Here is a 20,848-nt window from a genome sequence, read left to right as displayed (position 1 = left end):
ACAAAAAAAAAAGAAATAGACAATTAAAAAATGAAAACCTGAATGGGACCCATTATCTCCCACATCAAATATATACCGATATTAGTACAAATAACACCTCTGGCTCTTTCTCAGTAAAGTACTGTTTTATCATTTGGGACATAATAACACATAAGAAAAGCAGAGTAAAGTGTGAAATGTGGGTCTACTATACCACATTTTATTCATTAATTGTATACATTTTAATAAAATGTAAGAAGAACATAAAACACAAGTATCTATAGATCTGCAAATAAAGTTATCTTATCTGAAAGTGAGGTGACTTTCAATAAATTAAGTCATAGAAATGAGTTGTGTGATTTGAGAAGTATCTGTAACCACCCCGGACTTGGCAATTGGGATGATTGTAAAGACAAATATATGTGACGTCCATTTAACTGATCACAAAAACATGTTCAACATTACTTTATGTACACATTAAGTAGCATATTGATAGCAATTTCAAGGTATACTTAAAGAGGTCATTTATACTTTGTGTGGTGTCCAAAGATTGAATTCAGCTGCTTGGAACAAGAAGTAGAAATCTATGCCAAATGCAGCTGACTTATTTTTTATTGAAAGCTCTGCTCTTAAGGGATTCTTCCTAACAATAAATATTTAAACAATGGTAACCTATTCTTAAACAGTTAAGTAGTTGTAGTAGAAGCTTTCAAACACCCTTAAGCTGATTATATAAACCGGTAAGACCTGCAATACAATATTCTTTACTATATTTTGAAAATGACTCTATATTTGCACTTTCTGAGAGCACTGCTCCTTTTCTAATTACTGGATACATTGGAAACTAAATATCCTGGCTTGTGTTTCATTCTCTCAATGCATTTAATTGACTTTTACATCAACTGTTTTATTATTCCAAGCATGTAACATAGCAAAGTAAATGGTTCACGTTATTCCATCAATATTGAGAGATAGAACTGTGTTCGGAATGCATTTGTACCGGAAGTATTTTGAAAAGTAACAGGTTCAGTTTTGCAACTGAAAGAACGATTTGCATCCAAGTACCTAAGCAAGTCAGTTTGTTAGCAGGCTTGTATTTACAACCAAGCATAAAGTAAAAGAACTATAACTTGCAGAAAACATACATACTCAAATCGGGAATGCCAAAGATAAAAGACAAGGCATGTAATAAAAAATAAATGCATGATATAACTGCAGAAATGTAATAAAGCAAATAGCCTAGTGCAAGGATAAGGAAGGTCATACAAGTCAGATACTGGCAGGATTTTGCATATATTTAATAAATTGTGTAAGAAGCTTAAAATCTTAGTGTAAAATGTTGCACCAAAGGAAGCAAAAGTGTGTCACATTACAATTACTATGCCAGTTGTTACAACTTACTTTGGTTCAAGTCTCCCCTATTTTTTATATTTGAAAAAGAATATAAAGCTTGCAAGGTTTTCAGGCAGGAAAATTATAGTACAAGTGCCTAGTACATTCATTGGTCAATCTACAAACCAATTATCAGCAAGTTCTCATCAACCTGTAAGGTTGTGTGGTCCAGTGGTTAAAGAAAATGGCTTGTAACCAGGAGGTCCCCAGTTAAAATCCCACCTCAACCATTGACTCATTGTGTGACCCTGAGCAAGTCACTTAACCTCCTTGTGCTCCGTCTTTAGGGTGAGACGTAGTTGTAAGTGACTATGCAGCTGATGCATAGTTCACACACCCTAGTCTCTGTAAGTTGCTTTGGATAAAGGTGTGTGGCAGGGCTCTGCCCTTGTAAATATTGGTAGGGATGGGGTTAAATTCTCCTCCCTGCTCAGCTTTATTGTGCCAGGTGGGAGTAATTAGTAATCAATTAGCACCCAGCCACCTGACATAAAAGGAGGCCTCAGCTCCTCAGTAGAGAGAGGAAGCAAGGGTGTTTTTTTGAAATTTTGCAGTCCAGTGAAGGCAAAGCTCAGCCTGGAAGCCTTATTTTTGTAAGTTTTACTTTTTGTTTATAGTTTGTGTTTTAAAAAACCTTTTGTTTGGCCCTCATGCCTGTTTATTTTGTGTTTTCTATTTAATAAAAGTATTTTGTTTGAACTGCAGTCTGTCTCTGGGCCTCATCCCTTGTGCCATCCTGTCACATGTGGTGTCAGTAGTGGGATAGCCTCCGGGAGGCTCAGAGACAGACTGCAGTTTAAACAAAACTTTTATTAAATAGAAAACAGAACACAGAACAGTTTCGTAGCGTGCGACGCTGCAGTAGTTTTATATGCATTTTAATACAGCGGTTAAAAAGACTGCTCTAGTAGTTCTAGGTGTGTGTGTTTGTGTGATATACACATACGCCCGGTAGTTCTAGTATTAAAGCACGTAAAACTATCGCACTAATTGTATTAATTGCCCTTTCTGCTCCTAACTACCTATGGCCATGTCCCGCTGCAGTTGTATTTGCCTTTATCTGCTCCCTTGAGCTACCTATCGAGGTCCTGCTGCAGTTCAAGGGGTGTTTCTATCTTTCTTAAAGTAAATCTGATAAATTAAGGGAAGGAACTGTTCACAAGACTTGCACTAATTCAGTTGTTTGTCCCCACGCTTCCATGCTAAGACATCCTGCCTGGAAACCTGCTGTTTCTAACTGTGCAGACCTACCCGTCCCCAGATCCTGGTTTTCTACAATATCTACAAAAAGGCGACCTTTCTTCATCTAACTATTCATGCCATTCCTTCAGGATTGGAGCTGCAACCACATCCCTGTGCATGTCATCAGAAAGCTTGGTCGGTCGTCTTCCGATGTTTATGAGATCTACATAAGGAGCAATATTAACCACCCAGCTGCTTTTCCTATGATTTCCCCGTGGAGCACAAGCAAGTCCAAATTTGTCACTCCCGTGAGAATAGCGTGCAGGCTTTTCTCTGTGTGTCTGCAAAGTTTCTCATGTCTTTTCGACATGCTACACTAAATCAATACGCAGAATATATACTACTATAGTCTGCAGTTTTGTTTTTCACTGGCAGATGGCAGCAGTGCCTAAGAAATGTGCTTGACAGACTGGCCAATCCTTCGATAAGCACAGCTGGGAATGAAGGTGCTTGCGTCAGAGAATGAGATGAGATGACTGCACAATTAGTTTTTGCCACACTGTTATTATAATGATGCAATTGTAATAAAAAGGTACGTGTTGCGGAGTGTCCCGCCCCTATTTATTATTATTTGTATTTTTGTTTGCGGCGCGGATAAAAGCGCTGCGTCTTTTATTATATTTAAAAACCCTGTGAGGATGCATGGCTGATCAGCTACTGATTATTTAACTAGCTGACAGTCATGCATCCTTACCAAACGCGTGCAGACTCTGGCCGAGGGATAATAAGATAATTAACTACTAGTTAATCCCTCGGCCAGAGTATATAAACCTGCAGCTCTCTGCACTTGTGGTTGAGTGTAGAGGAGAGTATGGGAGAGCGGAGAGAGAAAGAGCGCGAGGAGAATAAGACAGTTAAAAACAATTGCTAAAACGTGCTGGAGTATCCAGCACGACACTTGTTTGTTTGTTTGTTTATTCGTTTGGCCCTTGTGCCCTTTTGTTTTGTGTTTCGTTAAAATCATTTGTTTGTTTATTAAATACGCTGAGTGCAATAGCATTCAGCTTCACCCGCCCATCCACTGTTTTGGTGTCAGTTACTTCCTGGTCCGTGACGTCATCCACCTCACCACTGCGAGCCAGACTGCCACAGTACGTTATGGTTTATATTGTTTTAAAACATTTCAGTGACGTCACCCTTTGATCTTTCAGTGGATTATATCTGTGAATCGTCTAACTAAAGTGGCAGTGTGGCTTTGAAGAGAAGGGGAGTGCGGGGCAGATCTATGTGCAGCAAAACCCTTACTTTCCACTTTCTCCTTTCGTTTTTTTCATTCTTTTTACTATTCTAATGCAACCTTCATGATCTAAATCTAACACAAAGTCTCTATTTAGAGCAATATGTATTAAGATCTGGTGAATAAGCTACTAACAACCAAACGAGCAAGATGGGCTGAATGGCCTCCTCGTTTGTAAACTTTCTTACGTTCTTGGGTCATATGAATCACATGCATGTGTAATACAGTAGGTAATACATTGTTCATTTATTCTAGCATCAGCATTTTGCGGCAGTTATGTGTCTCCTAGAGATTAATACATTTTATTGTACTATTTTTATGTCCATCTATGACCTCTATAAAAGTTATCTTGTTTAATCTGAGATGAGTGGTTTTGGGCAAAGTATATACACTGTTTCAGGATTTATGGCTGAGCTGAAGTAATCCGTGCTTCAGGGAAAAAAGCTCACTGTCATCAACTTGAGTATATATATATATATATATATATATATATATATATATATATATATATATGCTGGATAAAGTAACAGGGATCAGCAGCGACATGTTCTTTAGAAAGGCAAGAAAATGTATTCCCACACATGAATAAAAGTTACATAATTGAAACCTTGAGTGACATATAGATAATATAATAGATACCTAAATCCCATTAATTGATTGTGTACTAGTTTTTCAATAGTTTCATAAAGTACTTTTTAATGAATAAGTTTATTCCTCCTAGATTCACAAAGCCATTCCATATTAATTGATAAACAGAGTGGACAAAAGCATTATTAGCCATCCACATATCTGCATTTCACAAGGTGAGAGCTGGGGCTGGAGTGAAAGGTTGTTACTTGGAGAGGTAGTTTGAGGAGTGGCCTCAGGAGATAGGATAGGAAAGGAAAGAGGTTCCCGACAGGCGGGCACCTTCTTGGCCAAAGGATAGAGAGCAGCCTCGAAGGCAGGCTATTCAGCAGCCTCGGGAACCAGAAAACAGATGGATTGGCTCAGCGGAGCCCACGACAGGCTCTGTGGAGCGGCAGTCATGTAGAAGGAAGCTACATGACAGGAGCTGCTAAAGGATAGAGTGTGTGGCCGGGGGTCCTGTCTGATTCATGCGGTGAGAACCCCCCCAATTTTTTGGTGAGTTGCAGTTATATTGGAAACAAATGTGCATATGTATGATTCTACTGCTGAGGAGGACCAGCGCCCTAGGCTCTTAGTTAGATGCTAGGTGCTGGTATTGCAGAACTTGGAGAGGTGCGGGAGATGCTGTGGGAACCAACTGCTGAAATCTGGCGATCTATAGGCGAGAAAGAGTATTAGCTGCATTATGTGAACTGGGAATGTAACGGGCTTGAAGGAAGAAGTTGAAAGACACTGAAATCCAAATAAGGCGATGTAGTAACTGCATTATAAGGGGAGAGGAAGATCTTCCTTTGTTGATGATATGGACTGTAGATTTATTGCCGTAGCTTTGAGGTAGGAAGAAAGATTCTGAATTTCAGGAGGCCATTCGCTAGAGAACCATTCAGTCCCTAGGTAATCCCTGAATCCTAAGAATGAAGCATCAGTAAAGAGATTCAGATCATGAGGAGCTGAAATCAGGTCTTTGTAAAATAAGGACAGGCCGTTCCAGAGACAAATTAAAGTAACCGAGATCTTAATATCCTTTCCTACTTCGTTGAGAGCAGAGATCTGCTGAAGTGATGATCTGTAACAGTGCGGTGGACTACCGCCAGTAGTGTGCAGTGGCCGGCTGTAGAGAGCAGAGATCTGCTGAAGAGAGTGAAAAGAAACTCATAGTGAGATATGAGCACATTTAAGCTGCATGAAGTGCCTCCTTGGGATTGCACAATTGTCTGCCATTCAGAATTTTGATAGGATGTCGATGTTGGTCTTTAAGTGTTAAGGCAATTTAGATGGAGCCAAAGATGAGGCTGCTTTCAGGAGAGATATAGAATGCATTGTTGTGAGGCCGCTGCAAAACCTATTGATTTGATCAGGAGCAGTCTGAGTGTATTGTCCATTGTCAGGTAGGAGGCTGGTTTGACTGAAACGCTGATAAATTGAAGGACATGGTTACCGTACCTCACTGGCAGCTCACATCGAATGAAATATTAACCTGATTTAAAAATACATGACTTTCTCAGTGAAAGCACGAGCTAAAATATAGAAGTTGTGGTATTATACTGCCATCTGGATGTTATGATTTGATTAAGACCGTTGGCTTTAGAAAATGCTGCGGGTAGAATAGATTTGATTATTGTGATCAATAGTCCACGTGATTGGAATGCTGGGGCAGCAGTGTGGGGTAGTGGTTAGGGCTCTGGACTCTTGACTGAAGGGTTGTGGGTTCAGTCCCAGGTGGGGGGATACTGCTGCTGTACCCTTGAGCAAGATACTTTACCTAGATTGCTCCAGTAAAAACCCAGCTGTATAAATGGGTAATTGTATGTAAAAAATAATGTGATATCTGTATAATGTGAAATAAAGTGTACAATGTGAAATAATGTGATATCTTGTAACAATTGTAAGTCGCCCTGGATAAGGGTGTCTGCTAAGAAATAAATAATAATAATAAAATGCTCTGATGCTGTATCATGCCAACACCTGAAATCTGGCAATCTTTTATAATATTGTGGCAAATCTGTGTAGAAAGAGAATGACGGTGGATTGTATTTGGACAGAGGAAAGTAGTATGGGCTGTGGATGCGCAGAGTCTGCAGGCGTTGGCTCACAAACCGCTGAAAAAGCAGATAAAAGAGGTCTAAAATCATGGTAAGACCGATCGACAAAATGGTTATCTGCTGATAAGATGGTGGCAGCTTCAGCGGAGAATGCTTTAAGGTACTCGTAGAACATAGTACACCCGTATCTGAGAGCTCCACAATGTAGAAAAAGGTATTGTTCCAGCTCTTGATGGCGGTGTGGAAGTTAATGTCGCATGACTTGTAACATTGATATCTTTACCTTTAATTATTTATTTTCTGATATTAGGAGACAGTGACACCTGATAGAAATCACAGGCGACTCACCAGTACGGGCAAGTGAGGCATGGCCTGCTGAACATCCTCTAACTGACTATCTATGAAGACATAATACTTTAAAAACTCCCTGTCTCCAGCACTCCTCCAAAATCCCAATGCCTTTAAAATACTAATTTCTAAAACTGTTAAAAACACACACACGGAGGGAGACAGGAAGCACAGCAGGAGCCTCGCTCTAAATGTCGACGGCTGGTTCTTTCATTTTTCTCCCCAACACACCGCCGAACACAAACAAGTCGAATTCCTTCTTTGCTCCTGCTGGCTGTGCGTCCAGTCTCAGACAAACCCGGGTTCACATCCACAACAAAATCCAATCTCTCGAACGGATGAAATCAGAAACTTTTATACCAGGTGCTCAGCTTCTTCAAATTATTCAATTAGCACCTATGGGGCTGAGAACAGGAGAGCATCAATGTGCCAGTGAGAGCTGTGCAAATCTACAACAAGTAATGTGCCAAAATTAAACATGCTCATAAAAAGTGATAAAATAAAGCAAACTAACTAACATTAAATCAAATGTGAATATACTACAACAAACGTGCCTAAATAAAGTGATGTGGGTCACCCCATTACATGTAGATATCTTGAGGAATATTAGTTCATGTAAATAGTGTAACTAATTGGTTTGTTTGCTTTATATGAAATGGTCCGATTTACAATAAAACACTCAGAACTTTATAGCAAAGGGAAATAGCTTCAAATTTCCATTTTAATAGATGTATTAAACAAACCCTTTTTTATTTTTATAATAGAGTATTTGCAGGGGGTCTTTGTTATCAGTGTTTATTTTTGAGGAACACACAACATACTGTGAGGTGACTCCCCAGAGATAATGTCAATTAGCACAACCAGGACACAAACCTACTCTTCCCTGAAATGCATGACTAATCCTGCACACCACGGTGCAGCTAATTCCCCCTCAAAGCTCTGTAGTTCTAGGGGGAGCTACTCACCCACAATTTATTTTTCAAAAAGGTTAGTTATCGCAGAATGAAGCACAGCAAACAAAGAGCCATAAACCGTTTCAATCATTTTAAATGGTTAAATCCTCCAAAACGAAGTCTTAACAGCAGTACTTCACTTTCAGCTTGTTTGGAGAATTATTGGAAGGCCATAGCCTGATAATCTCATTTCATGACCTTTCAGCTTTTAAAAAATGTCCTCAAAATGCTGACCTTTAATGAGGAATGACATGCTAGGGTTTTGGGAAATGATTGATTTTTTTTTTTCCTGACACACCCCCTGGCTGAGTGCCACATCTCATCCACATGTCCTACAAGTCTGTAGCTGTACTATACTAGAATTGGTCTCTGAAGTTGTAGTCTGTCAGAATTACATGATTTGCAACCTAGGTATTCCACTTTATCCATTATCTAATAGCTTTGCTATTCAGTTCTCAAGCGACCATTTGAATTATGATTAAGATGTTAGCATGAACATTTCAAGATAGATTAAAAAGGATGAGACATGTTTGTATGCATTTTTAGGGTGATAAATACTACAGCAGTCTGATGCACGTGAATGCTAACATATGTGTAAAATGATTTTGTGTACTTGACAAAACTCTTTTATATTTTGTTCAATGGATGCTTGTTGACTATACAAATTACTAACTATTTGTCAAGATTGATGTAAATATTTGCCTTGATGCTTTTAGAAACGGCAAACTGCCTGTTGGTTTGATCACAGTAGGTTCTATATTAAATCACACTGTCAGATTTTTTTGTTTGTTTTTGATTGGTACTCAATAACAGTCATGGGCCATTTTAATTAATATCTTTAGAGTATTTGCACACCCTTAGTAACTTCTGTCTTTGTGACAGATGCAAAGCTATTTTTAGCCTCTGTTTCTATCAATTTATATTAGAAATACTGTAGGTGCTAAAACTTTTATTTTTGCTCAAACCTGTGTTTTTAATATTTATGGGCCAGATATTCAAATATTTCGCAAATGTGTGCAACATTTATGCAACTTTGCTTGCATTGCAAATATCGTACATATATTCGCAAGTCTGTGAAATTAAAAACATTTGCAGGGAAATTGCTAATATCGCAAGGCTGTAAAAATGAATACATTTAAATTAATCTAAAAAAGAGAGTAATCACAACTCAGACTACACTCAACTGATGCAGGTGTATTTGTGTACGAGGTGAGATAATGGCTCAAAGAGTTCAAAGGCATAGAAAGGGCAACTTTACTGAAGTGGTGATTATAATAGCTGACAATGTCTTAGAAAACTAAAACAAATTGTTTGGAAAGGGAAAAAACTAAAAATCCAAGGATGAGAAAATAAGATTTGACACTAAACAATGTAAAACTATATCATGTGATTACTCTGTCACTATAGTCTACATATTAAAAATAATTATCATTATATGAGTTTTCATATTTTTTAAATACATTATTCTTCTGTTACATACCCAACTTTATTCTACTGTTTACATACCCAAGATGCTCAAATAACAAATCTGCCGTCCCAGACTTCTAAAATAATACAATTCTTTTGTCACAATCTGACGTGGTTTATCTTGTAAAGTATATACTCACATGCATGTTGTATACAGAAATGCTAGCAAAAATGAGAGAAACAATTCTGTCAAGTCTGTCCATCTCCCATGTTATATATTGTTATCCGATATAAAACCTTTAAATGTTAAAGGCAGTGAATTAGAGTCCTTATATATTAAAGAATAGTAATTTTACATCATTTTTGTGAACTTTTATATGCACCAAAATTATACTATAAATAAAAAAATAGATGTTTTTCTGCAGAAAGCTTTCTCAGAGCCTGTGTCCATCTTGGCATGGAACAGCAATCGTCAGACCCACCTTTGATCTGTTTTCTCAAATGCACCATATGTTCCCCTCATACAAGTGCAACCATGTGGTTATAGGGGGCCATTAAACACAATTACATTTGCAGCTGTGGATAGAACTTGTCTCTTGTCCACATTTTTTTTGTCACATAATTTGTTATATTTTAGGTTACAAAGAAACAGATTATAAATTCAGCATGTTTTGTCGTGTACTGGCTTTGCTAAAACACTAATTTACAGTTATTGCCTCTAGCACAGTAATACAGGCACTGTATGTCAAAATATCAGATACAATCTAACTAGATTATAGCCCCTTGTAACAGGGGATGTGTTACATGTGTGGGTAGTCACTGGAAAACACTGAGACAGACACAGAGCATTGGTGTTGACACACCATTCAGGCACGCAGATTTAATTTTCAACACAGGTGATGACACTAGGGTACCAGCAATGGTAGGCCTAGTGTCACATTTAATAAAGAAACTAAACAAAACAAAGCTAAAAAAAAAAGTTTGCCACACAAAATGACGAGCGCTAGTCCCACTAACAGGAATGTCCTGCTCCAGGAACCTACTACGCTACATAGCCCCCTCTATACTGTTTTGGGATCCACATCCCCTAAGCTGAACTACTTCTGTTCTGTTGTTTTTGAAGTCCTGGCCTCCCAGCGACTCCGGGCCTTTCCGACGGTCACCGTTCAGCTGGTCACTTAGCAATGCGTCTCCTGCTGCACGTCGCAGCTGATTTCTCCCAGGCACACACACACTCTATGAACCAGCGACAGGGCTCCCTGTGACAGCCCTATTCACAATAGTTTTCACAATAAGGCAGGGGTTTTCAATTGGGGGTACGCGTACCCCTGGGGGTACTTCTAAGGGTCATAGGTACGCAGGACGACTCTTTTTTTAAAAACACAGAATATATCACGTCCATAAAAACATAAGAAAGTTTACAAACGAGAAGAGGCCATTCGGCCCATCTTTCTCATTTGGTTGTTAGTAGCTTATTGATCCCAGAATCTCATCAAGCAGCTTCTTGAAGGATCCCAGGGTGTCAGCTTCAAAAACATTACTGGGGAGTTGGTTCCAGACCCTGACAATTCTCTGTGTAAAAAAGTGCCTCCTATTTTCTGATGCCCCTTTTATCTAATCTCCATTTGTGACCCCTGGGCCTTGTTCCTTTTTTCAAGTCGAAAAAGTGTCCTGGGTCGACATTGTTAATACCTTTTAGAATTTTGAGTGTTTCAATCAGATCACCGCGTAGTCTTCTTTGTTCAAGACTGGTCACTCTTCTTTGCACTCTTTCTAGAGCAGCAATATCCTTTTTGTAACGAGGTGACCAGAACTGAACACAATATTATAGATGAGGTCTTACTAATGCATTGTAAAGTTTTAACATTACTTCCCTTGATTTAAATTCAACACTTTTCACTATATATCCGAGCATCTTGTTGGCCTTTTTTATAGCTTCCCCACATTGTCTAGATGAAGATATTTCTGAGTCAACATAAACTCCTAGGTCTTTTTCATAGATCTCTTCTTCAATTTCAGTATCTCCCATATGATATTTATAATGCACATTTTTATTGCCTGCGTGCAGTACCTTACACTTTTCTCAGGGGATTTGTTTATTTTAAGAGCTCCTAGAGCTCCTAGTCCCTTTAATACTTCTGCCTCTGTTATGCTAAAGTTATTTAAAACTGGATAGGAACAGGTCGACATGCGGGGCATATTGTCCGTATCCTCCTTTGTAAAAACATTTTGGAATTGGTTTTAGCCCTCTTAGCAATGTTCTCTCTCTTGGCCTTTCTAACTTCCTTTTTGACTTGCGTTTGCAGTTCCAAGTACTCTTTTTGTGTACTTTGTTTTTAGTCCCTTTTAAAAGCTCTGTAAAGTGCCTTTTTTTCGCTATTTTTTTTAAAAATTGATCTATTAAACCATTTTGGCTATTTTGTTTTAGATTTAGATTTGTCTACTTTTGGGATGTAATTGTTTTGCACCTCTAGTACTACATTTTTAAAAAAACAGCCATCCTTTTTCTGTGGATGTTTTCTCTATTTTACTCCAATCTACTTATGTTAGTTTCTGTTTCATACCTTCATAGTTTGCTTTTCTAAAATTGTAAACCTTAGCTTTAGTCATTACTTTTTTGGGTTTTAAAAATCACTTCAAATGAGACCATGTTGTGGTCTGAGTTTGCCAATGGTTCTCTGACCTCTGTTTTAGTTATTCTGTCTTCGTTATTTGAAGACTAAATCAATGCATGCCTTGACAAATTGTGTTAGGAAGCAGTCATTTGTCATTTCCACCATTTCAATTGCGTCCATCGTGCTCCCTACTGGGTTTTCACATTTTATATGGCGGAAGTTAAAATCCCACATTAGTATGGCTTCTCCTTTTGCTACATACATTTCTAATGTCATTGTATAGCAGATTATTTTGCTCTGTGTCTGAATCTGGTGGTCTATAGCATGCTCCTATTATTATGCCCTTTGAATTTGTGTCCATTATTCTGACCCATATTGATTCGGCGTTGTTTTCTTCATCCAGATTTAACACCTGAGTTTCAAGACTATTTCTTATGTATAGCGCAATCCCTCTGCCTCTTCTGTCCTGCCTATACAGTGTATACCCATTAATATTATATTCATCTCCATCACTCAAAGACAACCAAGTTTCTGTAACACCTATTACATCGAAGTTACTTGTTAGTACAGTAGCTTCAAGTTCTGACATTTTATTTCTGAGACTTCTAGTATTTAGATAAACACATTTAATGGCTGTCTTACCTGAGTTGTTGCTCTTGTTGATGTGGTCTCCCTTCTTTTTTTTCTCCCCCTTCCTTTTTAGTTTAAATGCTTCTGAACCTCCTCAAGGATCCTTTCTCCAAGTAGATTGGTTCCCTTTATGTTTAAGTGCAGTCTGTCCCGCCTATATAGATAGTCCTTGTTGTAGAATGTGCTCCAATGTTCAAGAAAGATGAATCCTTCCTGTGTGCACCACGATTCCGATTGATTATGTATTTCCAGCTGTCCGTATGGTCTTCTGCAAGGTGCCGGCAGTATCCCAGAAAATGCCACAGTTTTGGGCTTGTCTTTTAAATTCCTTCCTAGCTCTCTGAATTTGTTTTGCAGGGATCTTGGCCTGTCTCTTCCAATTTTGTTTGCACCGATGTGGACGACGACTACCGGGTCGTCTCTTTTTCGTTCTAGGAGCCTGTCCACGTTTTCAGTGATGTGCGTGACAGAGGCTCCTGGAAGGCAGCACACTGTTGTAGTAAGGGGGTCCAAACTGCGAACTGAACTTGCTGTGTTTCTCAATATGGAGTCCCCAACAATCATGACCTCCCTTCTTTTTGCTGCCTGGCCAGCACTGTTTATAGGGTCCTGGATGTTGGTTTTGATCATCTAAATTTTAAAGTGGCTAAAATTTGTTGGTTTTGATTTCTGGTGGTTGTGTTTTTATTCTTTCCTTCTTATCCTAGTGATGGCAAAACCCAATACCAGAACGTAACACAGTTTAGCAGGAGAACTCTCCCAATTTAATGATATGACAGTGCCCATCCAGGCAGGTTGTATTCCTACACAACACATACCTAAGTATACCTATATTTCCAGCAGATATATTTGTTTTTGTTTTTTCCATTAGCTTGAAAAGGTTGGCTCCATAATTCAAAAGGCTGACATCTGGCAACGCGTTTAGTCATGTGGGAGTAATATTAGATCTTTTTTTAATATTAGATTTTCCTCCAAATTTAAACCGTTGTCTATATATTAAGAAACAATAATAGTTTTGTACTACAAGATAAAAATGTAATCCCAACAGAACCAAACAGAACTTAAGCAATCCCTATGGGAGACATAATGATTAAATTACATACAGTATTTTTAAAGCAGCTAATGGGTAGTATGTACTTAACAACATAGTAACTTAATTAAAGTACAGAAAGTGGCATGCTTTAGCATCTACAGCAGCGTAAGACTAAATGCAAGAGGAGACCCAGGAATAAACTGCAGAAGTGACTGGAGCCTAATTAATCATCAGTTATTCAATGTACAGGCCAAGCCGCATTCCAGTTTTCAATGATTAAATTACATACAGTATTTTAAAGCAACTAAAGGATTGTATGTACTTAACAACACGCTTTAGCATCTGCAGCAGCTTTAGACTAAATGCGAGGGAAGATCCAGGAATAAACTGCAGAAATCCAACCCCATCCTAATAGCTTACTCCTAACTTTGTTCTTTACTACAGATCTTATGTCAAGTTATGTTGTTTAGCTTTATTCTAAACCCGCTGATGCCAGAACAACCACACAGTTCTGCTTTGCCATTGCTGTCATTGTCCTAGTGCTCACAAGTGAAAAATGCAAACAACCCAATTATCAAATAAAAATTGAGGGCTTAAATAAACTGTAACTGTTGTAACATTGATTGTAAACACTATAATGTATATTCACCCAATAACTTGCAACAATATAATATACAGATCGTGGTTACTGTACAGTGCCCAGTATATAGTTATTGAACAAGAAATGTACTGTATTACTGATCAGTTACTTGGCTGTAGTATTATGTGGTAGCATTCATGTACTGTATAAATCAGGGAAATTCAATATCCCTCTTCAATATTCATGTGTCTGCTTTTTATTCTTTTTTTTTTTTAAGAAAGATCCTACATATAATGATGTATTTGATCTAATAGTTTGATAACAAGATTGTTACAAGGATCTCTCAACATTACTGACCTTTTTAAATCAAAAAAATTTCCATATCATTGCAGAGCAGTGGAAAACTTTAGCAGAAAAGTCTGAATGCCAAGACATAATACTATAATATGAGTAATAGGCCATAAAAATAAACTAGACCCACATTTTTGTTGGGTATAGTTTCATGTTTAGTTAGTTACACACTTTAAAAGGGAATGGTTATATTTCAAATTGTTTGGTTATGTGCAATCTTGCCAGCATTGAGTCAGGTATTTTCATAAATCTAAATGCAGCTTAATTATTATTATTATTATTATTATTATTATTATTATTTATTTCTTAGCAGACGCCCTTATCCAGGGCGACTTACAATCGTAAGCAAAAACATTTCAAAGACTTGGTATCTATTATTATTATTTATTTCTTAGCAGACGCCCTCATCCAGGGTGACTTACAATTGTTACAAGATATCACATTATACATTATTTCACATTATACAGATATCACATTATTTTTACATACAATTACCCATTTATACAGTTGGGTTTTTACTGGAGCAATCTAGGTAAAGTACCTTGCTCAAGGGTACAACAGCAGTGTCCCCCCACTGGGGATTGAACCCACAACCCTCCGGTCAAGAGTCCAGAGCCCTAACCACTACTCCACACTTCTGCCCACTATTGTTTACTTGATTGATTTTGACATATTAATCATAGGCGCCGCGTAGCCTTTAGTACACAGAATGTCCTTGGCTGTAGACATGTATCTACTGTTTCAATTTATAATCTACCCAACAGCCCATTACTGGTTATTAACATAGATCATGCGGAACTATTATGTGTGCATTTTAGGTGGGGTATTTTGTCATTTTCCTTCTTTAAAGGATTTTATGGCAAGAATCATGATTAACCAAACTGTAGGGTTTGGTTAAGGCTTCAGGCTGGGGGGATAGTGATTCTCACTTCCCCGGCCTAGAGTTCCCATAACTCCACATGTTCTTCGTGCAGTCAGAAGGGACCACCGGCAACACTATTCTTTCAGAGCTCATGTGCTTTATCTTGCTTTGTGAAAGAAGGCTCTGTCTTACTTCCTCTTTTATCCTCCTGGGACGTGGCCCTCATACTCTTAGTGCTTGAGTCCCATAACTAACAATTATTTGTGTTCTTTCAGATTCTCTTTTCTTCCTTACGTCAAGGCTTCATATCAACCGTTCCGTCCTCTGAGGGTCGAACCCGGTCGCGAGGCCGAGCCTATAACGACTCTCCGAGAGGACTCTGTTTTAAGGGGCCCGGTAGCCGATTGGGCCAGCCTCGACTCCATAGGGAAGGCTCTCTTGATTGGAGTCCGGCCCGTCCTCTTCTCTCTCTCTCCCCTGCTCTAGAGGCCGAGCCTCGAATCCTAAGTTGCAAAACACTCCCTTCCTCTCGCAGCCCTGGTTCCCGCCCCATGAAATATGAAATAAAGAATCCTCTTTAAAATACAGGTATAGTCAATATACTGAAGCTGCACTGTGTTTACACTGTTGAAACATTATTTAATTCATGTACATAAAACTAAATTACAGTATAGGATTGGGAAAATAACCAATGTAGTTTCATCCTCACAAAAAATAGCTAATGTAGTTTCATCCTCACAATGTAAGAATTGTGTGCTGCAAATACAGTAAAACATTTGTAGTAAATACAGTGTAACTACATTAACATATCTAATGCAGTTAATATACCTGTACTTTGAAGTGTAATTCCCTTTAACATGTTTTAGGTTGCAAGGTATGAATTAAAACAGAACAAAGACTTGAAAAAAACATTAATTGTCCACTTCAACATGTTGCACAATGAATAGGTTTCATGATGTTTGAATGAAGTACATGAATTGGAACAAAACAAATACGTACAGTAACTGTAAAAGGTCAATGATTTATTATGGTATTTTGGGTAAACCTGAAAAACAGAACCCAATAACCTACACACAAATCTAAGAAGTTGTATTTCTACATTTCTACATACTGCCTGCAAAGCGTGTGGATTTATATAGAAAACCTTCCCTCATGATTTAGTCTAACAACAGTTTCCTATTTTCCACTAGAATTTGGAGGGGGGGGGTTTAGATATTCACATTTAAAATATTTGTAGACGTAAAGGATACTCACCAATAAAGGCAATTTTTCACTTGTCTTCCAAACTATTTCATGCTGTTTTCTACTATTTCTCTACAGGCAGGTGATGGTTGGGAGTATTTATAAACAAAATCAAATTAAAAGGGGAAAGGGATAACTTGTGAGACAGGGAGGAGACAGAGAATAAATGAAACCGTTTTAAAAGCTGATCTTGTTCCATTTAAAAAGCTATCATTCCACCCATTGGTAGAGGACTGTTTGAATAATTGCTGAAGTAATTCCTGTGGTTACAATAATTTGCTTTTGATAAGACACACATACACAAGTATTTTCCCAGTCATATCAAAGTTGTCAGCAATATAGTAATAATAAATAATAGTTCTGTGCTTGTTTATCTTTATTCCCTTAAGCAGACTAGTCAAGGAGGTATTGTGAGCAAAAAAAGCTATAGTTACTGGCATACTTGTTATTGTTCTTCTTTTATTTGGTTTATTTGCCTTTTCCCTCTTGCCTTTTTCTTCTTCATTCTCCTTTTCTTCAAGCATCTTCATATAGTCATCAGCAGTAATGACTCATGCAGGCAGGGGCACTCTTCTTCTCTTTGCCTGAGTGTGATCAAAGGAAGGTGGCACCAAGATGTTTGCCAGACTCTCTGGGATTATACCCTGTTTGACAAGTGGATTAGTGGGGATGATAGTGTGGCAGGTTGGACATGGCCCAGGGGAAACTGTGGTAGGACATGATGACCCAGGGGAAACTGTGGCTGTTGTAGTTGCATTTGACTGTCCTGCATTGTTTCCTGGTGTAAAGGAAGGAACACGCTTTACCAGCTGAGTGCTATCAATGGCACTTTTATTTAAAGGGAAGATTCCAGCTTCGCAGAATCCCAACTTGATATTTTCCTCTGACACAGCCCGTGTGTTGGCATGTTTTAATACGGAGGAAAAGTGGCTCTTGCCACTCACCAGATCCCCCGAACTAAACCAAGTCGAGAAGTAATGGTATTAAATGCTTTCTTCAATGGCCCAAACACACTGATGTCAAGTGGCTGCAGTATGTGTGTTGTATGTGCTGGCAGACAGAGGATTTCAATGAAGCTATCCTACAAATTTCAACCACTTGCTTGGAGATGTGAGTGTCATGCTGATCCAGAATTAAAATTAGGGGCCTTTCATGAGAAAGCGATTGACCCTGCCCTTAAAGTCGCAGTACCAGAAGGACGTCCTTTTGCTGTTTCACGATGTATTCGCGTGACAACGTCACACAGTCATGACTGTAGAGTCGATTTTCACGTGCATGTAAACCAAGCCAATGTGTAAGATGCAGTTAAACATAATTTTGATGGCTGTAGGTATTATTGACATGCTGTGTGGGCTCAGGTGCCAGAATGCCATCTTATCCAATACCGTGATTTCATGTACTCTGTGGTTTCCGTTGACTGTTCACTGATTGACAAAACATGAAAAAAGAATAAAAAAAACAGATAATGTTTAATAAAAAATATGTATATAGTTAAAACACGATGTATACTTTGTTTTCATTTATATACATCTGTTTGAGTTATTAATGTGTGTCTAATAAAACTAAATATTGCAAAAATTTTAGTGGATAAAGCAAAATTTGTGAAAAATAAAATGAAAAATTATACAAAATAAAAATAAAAATAATTTCACAGGGCTTTATTTATCACTGATGCTTAAAGGATCAGTCGACTCAAGTAAGTCAATTAGCAAAAGTAAAAGCACAGTAGTATAGTCAGAGAAAATAACAAAATACATTTAGAAACAGAAGCAAACACCATTGGTGACAAAATAAGAGAATTATACAAGACAACAAGAGGATTACATAAAAAAGGATGTGTAAATATATATATATATATATATATATATATATATATATATATATATATATATATATATAATCAATAAACCCATACAGCATTATTCCAAAATAATAAATCTGCTAATAATCTAAAACTAGCTATATGTAATTTTTACATAAGAAAAACAACGCATGTTTTTTATTTTTTATTAATTATTTTTTATAATCTAAACTGTGACATTTTCAATACCACTTCTTGAAATGTATAAACCAAATTTCTCAGAACTATTGAAGCTGGATTAATATACAGTTAAAGAGCAGCAGTATTCAACCACTGTTTATATCAGTACATTGACCCCATGTCTGTAGGGTTATAACACTTTACCAAGTACAGTTAGCACTGCTTGATACCAAGGTTTATCTCTGTTTTACCAATGTCAGAGATTAGCAGCTACTGTATGTTTGCATTATTGTAAGCAATGATAACGTGTTTACATGTGATCTTGAGAGAATTATCTAGAATTTTCTATAATGACCAAGAAAAGCTGTAGGCATTGAATGCAACCCAGTGAAAACTCCAGTTCTGTAAAATGCTCCAATAAAATCCAGCTGTGACTTATCCCAACATGATACTGGCAAATCAAATCAACCCAAAAAAGGATATATATATCGGTTTCCCAAACGGAAGCATTCGAGTTATTGTTAAGATTAGGTTTCCTTTTTACGCAAATGTGTGGAGATAAGAATCCGAGTTTCCGTTAGTTTTCAGTTTGAGCTAAACAATGGATGAAAGTCATCAAACCATAAACACTGCAGCCATAAAGATTACGAGAGTTGTGTGTGTTTTCTTTAAATTGTAAACTTTAAGTGCTGCAATTCTGGTGCGTAGTCTTTGGTTACTTAAACTCAGTATAATAGAGGAATTGGGAAGTGGGGTTATAGGGATTAAATTCAACTGTATATTTAATTAACTGAAAGTAGTAGACATTCTGTTTAGCTTAACAAGCTGTAGAACACATTCTAATTTGTACTATGAATTCCCCCTTGAGAGTAAAGTAGTAGCTTTAGCCGCACTAAAGAACAAAATCTTCAAGAGCTTAGTCATAGCTAAGATGAGGGCGTGCACCAATAATGGCTGTCTTGAAGGCAGCACAACTGAGATGGAATAGTTGCTGATAAAATTCTGTTCCAGGCAACATATTGTACTTGAATAGAGACACACTGCTAATGTTGTGTCAAGTTAGTAAAACTATGCTTTTTTGTTGTTGTGCTTTTATACGGTTCTGGTATTGTACTACATGCTTCGCGCAGTGGCAGTATCATAGCCCATGAGGTTTGTCCGAGGCGTGATTATTGCTCTTATTGTATTACTTGTATTGTAACACTTAATGTATTTGCTTACGATTGTAAGTCGCCCTGGATAAGGGCGTCTGCTAAGAAATAAATAATAATAATAATAATAATTTTATAGAGGGCTGAAACCCTATAGCCTGCCACTGATCAACCACTGACACCCAACCTCATTTTAATCCCCAAGGGTCATTCTATCAAAACAACATGAAAACGTCCATAAGGAATACAATATGTCTTTTTGGGTCATGGACTGTTTGTACGTTGAGCTACTGGCACATCTGAGCTACAAGAAAATCTTAAGGGAATCATTTAACAAATAATGCATTGAGCCATCCTTGGGGGTAGAAAAAAGAAAGGATGAGAAGTAAAAATCGTATGGCCATGATTAGGGACGTTTCTGTAATATCATGTTATACACATTTAATTCAAAGTCTGGTTCTTGTGACATCCAAAATATTAGCATTGTCCCTCTATAATTATTATAAAATGACACCCACTGGAGCAGGACTTAGAAGTTTGTTGGAATCCTTTTCCAAAATGAAAAAGGACAGGGTCAAGTGAATTTATTTCAGGAATAATAGAGCTTCTATAATAGCTTACTACCTGTATATTTATTGTAAACATAGTCATTCGAACATAAACAAGGACATACATTATCACAAAGTAACTGATTACCCTTCTATTTCTAAGCATATGTCTTAAATTAGCCTGCATATAATATCAGCTAAATGCAGGCTACACTTGATGGCTGTGCAGCATTACAGTACGGTAAATGGCAGCTTTAAAAAGAAATCTCTTGAACTTTTAAAAACATTATTTTCGTTCTTATGGTTAGATGTCACAGAATGATTATTTCTGTGTTTGCTTTTCGTTTTATTCACCTGGTCATATTAGTCAATGAAAATGATTATTCTGTTCTCTTTTTCAAAGGTAACTGGTGCATGTTCAAGAAAATCAAGCCACCCTGAAATAAAAACTATATAGGAAAACTACTATACATTGCTTATTCAATTTTCCGAGTAGTGTGTGCAAAGAAATAAGAATGTACTGCAATACGATTGAATGAAAAAGCCACAGCCTCCATGGTGCAGCATTATCACTGTCACTACAACTCGCATTGCTATTGCTGTGAGTATGCGATCTTCATTTAGG

Source organism: Acipenser ruthenus, chromosome 9, assembly GCF_902713425.1.
Source record: "Acipenser ruthenus chromosome 9, fAciRut3.2 maternal haplotype, whole genome shotgun sequence".
NCBI classification, from domain to species: domain Eukaryota; kingdom Metazoa; phylum Chordata; class Actinopteri; order Acipenseriformes; family Acipenseridae; genus Acipenser; species Acipenser ruthenus.
The sequence above is the reverse complement of the archived record's forward strand: the minus strand, read 5'-3'. Positions refer to the sequence as shown.